Raw genomic sequence first — 6,488 nt, 5'->3', positions numbered from 1 at the left:
AGTCCTGGCTGAGAGCTAACTTTCTGCAGTTGAACATTAACAAGTTCAGGGTTCTCCTGACTGGCTCCCATCAGCGTCTCCTCACATCAGGCGCTGACAGCAACACCATCCATGGATGCTCACTCCACCTCACTAAGCCAGTCCGGAACCTTGGCATCTTGTTTGACCCTCAACTATCCTTTCTACCCCACATCTGCGCCATGACCCAATCTGCCTTCCCCCACCTCTGCAACTTCACCCGGCTTCGCCACTGTCTCATACCGCAGGCCGCCGAAACCCTCATACATGCTTTCAACAACAACAGCAACAACTTGGATTTATATAGTGTCCTCCATGCCAGACGGCGTCTCAGAGCGCTTTACAGTAATGGATCCCGGGGCTGAGCTAGTGGGAGGGGGAGGAAGGTGACCAAAGACCCGGTTGAAAAGAAAGGTTTTCAGCAGAGACCTGAAAATAGGAAGGGAGGGAGCGAGGCGAAGGGAGTGAGGAAGGGAGTTCCAGAGCCTCAGGGCATAGTCACTGAAAGCACGTCTGCCGAGAGTGGAGTGGAGGACTTGGGGGATGAGGAGGACGCCAGACCCGGAGGAACGAAGGCAACGGATACTGTTTTGAAGAGAGAGGAGGTCAGAGAGGTAGGCGGGTGCAGAGGAGTGCAGGGACTTGAATACAAGGGTGAGGATCTTGAAATCGATCCTTTCTGGGATAGGCAGCCAGAGCAGTCTGGCAAGGACTGGGGTGATCGGGGATCAGGGTTTGGTGCGGATGAGAATGCAGGCGGCAGAGTTTTTCATTGCATCGAAGCTTGACTATGCAAACTCATTGCTTATCGGCCTCCCCAACTCCTCCCTCCACAGGCTGCAGATCATCCAGAACTCTGCAGCCCATGTCCTCTCCCACACTAGGCTCCCCGACCCTATTACCCCCATCCTTGCCCAACTCCATTGGCTTCCCATTACATAGAGGATACAGTTCAAGATCCTGGTCCTCACCTTCAAAGCCCTCCACGGTCTTGCTCCGCCCTACCTCTGCAGCCTCCTAACATCCTACCATCCTGCTTGCTCCCTCCGCTCAGTGGGCTCCGGCCTGCTTTACGTCCCCAACCTCGCTCGCCCCATTATTGTGCGGGTGGGCCTTCCGCCACTCTGCCCCCACCCTCTGGAACTCCATCCCGCAGTCCCTCTGCCTCATCCCCTTCCCTCGCCACCTTCAAGACCCACCTCAAGACCCTCATCTTTGACCGTGCTTTCGATCTCCCTGCTTCCCCCCCTGCCCTCCACCCTCCCCGACCCCAATCCCCTAGCTAGGGTCCGTAACGCTGTCTGTCCAGCGCCTTGGGATGTCCTCCCGACGTGAAAGGCGCTATACAAATGTAATTTTGTTGTTGTTGTTGTTCAAGCGAGCCAATTATCAGCCTGCTTGCGTACCCTATTACGCTCTCTCTGTGACACGTGTACTGCCTCTCCTAGTTCCACAGTTCCTCAACTTGGTGTCACAAAGTGTGGTCCCCACAGACAGAATAACAGAAAATTGTACGTTAATAATGAAATACATATATATATAACGTGCATATACCTTTAATCTCAATCAAGGACCCTTCTGGAATGTCTGAAAATATAAAAATATTTATCAAGTTGATGTGATAAGTTACCTTACTTTGTATAATAATTTTTTTTTAAGACAGTATTCCAAGGCACTGTTGTGGACAGACTACCTAACTGGGCTCATTTGTCAGAATTTGTAGAACCAGACTGGGGCCAGAATTTCTTCCCACTCGGCTCCCTTTAACGCTGTAAGTCAAAGCCTTGATGGGTAGAATGGTCCTTGCTGGACAAGCAGTGGGAAGCTTGCTATACAGTGCTCTCAACAATGCTATGTGGTGTTAGCTGGTTAAACTGCAACAGCCCCCGGGAATATTCTCAGGGATTAGGCAAAAGGATACATTTCTACCTGGATAGAGTACTCATTCCAATCCAAAGATAGAAATTTACCTTGCTAGGTGGTATACTTATGTGAAACTCTCGAACTGGGTTGGATATTCTTAAGCATGTTGATGGATTTCTTCATGTGTCAGAAACCCAGTTGACCAAAGCAATAAAGAACATTTTTTTTCTTTAAAAAAAGGCTAGAGCAGTGACTAATGGAGTTATGTAAGGGCCTGCTCCAGATCCCCTGCTCTTTTCCCTGTTCCTAAATAATTTGGAGGAGAGCACTATTTTTCCTTATAACATTTCTTAATCTTATAAGATTTAAGAGCTTTGGTACCTTCCGATTTCTGCGAATTCCTCATTCTTTTCAATTGCAAACGTATCAGTTTTGTTTTGCAATATTTCACTTCATGAAAAATTCTTTAATTCAGACTTTAATTAAAAAACAGCCCTTTTTAAGGATTGTGGAAAACCAATTTTTGAACTAACAATCAATTCAATAATTTTCTACAATTTTGCAATGATTTGCATTTTAAGTCAAAATAGTCTTACAAAATAGTCTTGCAGGATAATGAGGTGGATTTTCAGGCCCCATGAAGGTTACTTTCCCCTGTTGAAGTAGACTGGGGAAAAAACTCCTTGAGTAGCCATTGACAATGACACAACGTTTTAGGGCTGGCCATCACCAACCTATATTTTATTATTTCCTTAAGCAACGTATAAATACATATACATACCTATATCTGACTCCACTTTGTCTGCAATAAGCTCTTCATTTTGCTGAATACCTGACACTACAAGAATATTTATCAAGATGAATGCAGGGACAGAACATGTGTAAATAATGAAGAACTGCTTTAATAACCACACAACAAAAATTAGTTCAAAATTCCATCAAGTTTTAGCTTGTGTCTTAAAGTTTTACACACAGAATTGTAAAAATTCTTAAATTCCATCTTGATTTAGAAGCTGATTAAGCACAGGTCTTTAAAAAGAATATGCCTCCAAATTAAGACCAAATTTAAGAATTCCATAATTCTTAAAATTTTGAAATTGATATTTAAGATATTCAGGCCTCAGTTATCTTCTAGACTATTTACAGTGTGCAAAGATGGATAAAATTGTTATGGTTTGGATGAAAACATCAAACATTATGGTTGTGGTTTTGTCACATTGACAAGTTTAGAACCATTTAAATAAATGCTACTGCTATTTAAATAGGGGTTTCTTGACTGTGACAATTGATAATTTTCTTAATATAATACAAATTTACATAGCACCTCTCACATTGGAAGGACATCGAAAGGCACTTAACAATCTTGACTTGGCATTGACTGGGGTTGTGAGGGCAAGGAGTGTAGGAAGGGTAAAGATGACCTTAAGCACTGCTTATCGGTAATTCAGAACAATGAATTGTGATTTTAATATAAACAAGTTATTGTCATTGCCATCAAGTATAATGATATAATTATGCACCATGCATTTTACAATGTTTTCAATTATGTCTTTTTCCTCTTTTGGTAATTATTTAATGTTCAATAAAGGGCATCAAAAAGGCATCATGTTGAGAAATGGAATGCGTTCCAATTTAAGCACCAAACTTGGTTATACAACAGCCATCTGAAGAGTGAATCTCCATCATTAGCCAAAACCTGATAAATATCCACTACTGAAGCAGTGAGATATTTTTTCCACCAACACAAATGCACAGTAAGACTGTCAAAATAGTACATGAAAAATGGATTAAAACCCAGGGCCCCAATGTAACAGAACATTATACTAATCCATTGTACAATTTGATGTCAAATTAGATTAGTTTGGGTTTGTCACGTGTTTATGTGTGAAGGCATTCGAGAAAGATGTCACTCCAAAAACATCTTTTTTATGTGGGGGAGGACATTATTATCTTCTTGCTATTATTTTTATCATGATGTTATCTTCAAACTTTTCTGTAGTCAAATGTATTAACAGCATGGGTTAGATGAATCTGTGTTATTTGGTGTTGAATAATTTAAGGGATAAACTTTTCGAGTTACTTACAGTGATTTTTACTTTGAAACAGGATTTCCACCTGTGGTTGAACAACGCCAGATATGATATCTGGAATCCACCTGAAATAAACATGAGCCAATATGTTATCTTGAAATATGACGGCACTACAATACACTACAATACAATTGACAGTGTCGAAGGCAGCAGAGAGGTCAAGAAGGATAAAGATGCAGAGCGAGCCCTGGGAAAATTAGGAACAGGAAGCAACTGGAGCCTGCTACACCACAGCATATCCCAAACCTCATATACTATAATGTCCCCTAATCCCACCTCCCTATCTTCCCTAAATATTTTTTTACTGCTCAATCATCTCCCTTTTTATTTCCTCAACTCATTTCTCATTTATAGTTTCCAGATTCAGGGCAGGCTAGATTCTTAGTATTCTCTGTGAGAAGATGTTCTTCCCTGCAACAGTGCTCGGTAGCAATGAGTAAGGCAAACCAAATGTTGCGTTGTATTAAAAGAGCAATATTGATCCAAAATAGTGGGGGAATCCTGACACTTTATAAATCACTTGGGGATGTGACCACACTTGGAACACTGTGTGCAGTTCTGGTCACTGCAATATAGAAAGCATATTGCAGCGAACGAGAGGATACAGAGGACGGCAACCAATATGATTGAGGGAATGGAGGGACTGGATTACGAGGAGCGATTAGATAAACTGGGCTTGTTCACCTGAAGAAGAGAAGGTTAAGAGGTGACATGTTTACAATCTTTAAGATTCTGAAGAGACTAGATAATGTAGACCATGATAAACTGTTTTATCTTGTAGTGAATTGTAAAACCATAAGATATGCCCTGTGATTGAATGGGGGTAAATTAAGAACAAATCTGTGGAAATACCACTTCTGTGAGCGAGTAGTAAACATGTGGAACAGGCTCCCTAGGGAGACTGTGGAAGCAGAATGTGTTATTTCCTTCAAGAACAAATTAGATAGATTTCTGCTAGAAAATAATATCTCAGGATTCAGTGTACAGTTTGGGACATGGCATGTCAAGTGACTGCCAGAATGGTGGAAGGTGAAATGGCTGGACATTGGTCTTCTTTGCCTAACAAATTCTTATGTTTTTATGTTCTCGCCTAGGTCCTATCGTAATTTTGTCCTAATTCTAAAATTATCCTCTCACCGGTGCTTGAAAAACAATGGGAAGGAGTCACTTGCTGCTTATTTTCTTTAACCATTTTCTAATTCTAAACACTTCGATCAAATCAGCCCTTAACTTCTTTCACTCCAGCGATAACATCCCCAAACTAACCAGACTAGCATTATTCTTGTGAAAATACAATGCATTCTCCCCCAAAAAATACCCTTTCCATATTAAGGTGTCAAAAATTATATGCAGTACTTCTCTTTCTAGTTATTAGTTTACCATGGTGCACACAATTTTCGCTGCAATAAAATGATGCATATTGACACACCAACAAGCAAAACCTACCACAGTGTGAGGACTACCTTGAACACTATTTTTGGACATTTCTCCTGAGGAGTAAGGATGTATTGTCTACAATGCCAGTCAGACAAGATCTATCCCTTCTGAACCCATTTTGGTGGTCGTTTATTAGATCATTTAAATTGATTTGTTTCATTTTGAAGATATATGTTACAATATGATCAATAATGTTCTTGCAGGTATTTATAACATTATTATAACTTTTATTTACTTCTGAAACTCTGAGGTTAATTCCTGAACTGCAATATTTATAACATGTTATACATATTTTATCTTGCCTTTTCCAATTGTTTTCAACCTTGGTGATACCCTGCATTACAGCTCTATACATTTGACCTTAGTTTCTCAATGAAAATCATAAATATAGTATCATGTGCACTCACCTTATTTGTTTTTGCAAATTCAGTCTCTCTTGCTCTCTTTTAAATACCAGCTGATTATTAACATACCAAGTAAGGTCGATATGAATTTCACATAAATATCAGTTACCTCCCTATTTATTGAAACAAAATGCATTCCCGACAAGTCTTTGATTTCGATAAAAACCACAGCATATTTCATAACATGGTCATTTATTTTTAGACGAGAGCTTAATGGCATTTCACCTGATGTCCTCCTGATGTGAAAGGCTCTGTACCAAATATAAGGATTACTATTATTTCAATATAAAACAAACCAAGTATGAACTTCCAACACATTGGTACATTTTTTCAATTTCAGATTGCAATGTTATAGTCACCTTTCACAAATGAAGACATATCCTGAGCCATTTTCACTGAGTTCCTTAATAACCACTTTTTCACAGTACCAACGCTGAGACACATTGTTGGTATTGCAGGTCAGCAGCACTTTATGTAGTGGACCCAAAGACACGGCTTCTAAATAAAAAATTGCGACCTGGAATAAAGTTACATTGAAAGAAGCCTGATCACTGATAAAGGTACAAACCAGACACAAAATCATCAGAAGGTCATAGAAACATCCCTGTTTCATGCCAACTTGAATAATATTAAATTATCTTTTGCTTTAAATGTGCACCATTACATTTCACATTAG

At 40.1% G+C, this 6,488-nt stretch overlaps 1 long non-coding RNA gene across 1 annotated transcript; it reads right to left on the bottom strand.

The window, feature by feature from the left end:
• Positions 1-1,572: 1,572 nt before the first annotated feature.
• Positions 1,573-4,014, bottom strand: LOC103177043. Its single transcript, XR_487670.1, has 3 exons — positions 3,966-4,014; positions 2,663-2,719; positions 1,573-1,605 (listed from the first exon to the last, which is right to left on the bottom strand). It is a non-coding gene; the product is annotated as an uncharacterized LOC103177043 (long non-coding RNA).
• Positions 4,015-6,488: the final 2,474 nt, after the last annotated feature.

This window comes from Callorhinchus milii, unplaced genomic scaffold (assembly GCF_018977255.1).
Source record: "Callorhinchus milii isolate IMCB2004 unplaced genomic scaffold, IMCB_Cmil_1.0 Scaffold2, whole genome shotgun sequence".
Lineage (NCBI taxonomy): Eukaryota > Metazoa > Chordata > Chondrichthyes > Chimaeriformes > Callorhinchidae > Callorhinchus > Callorhinchus milii.
Note: the sequence above shows the minus strand (reverse complement) of the source record. Positions and strands in the feature narration are given on the sequence as shown.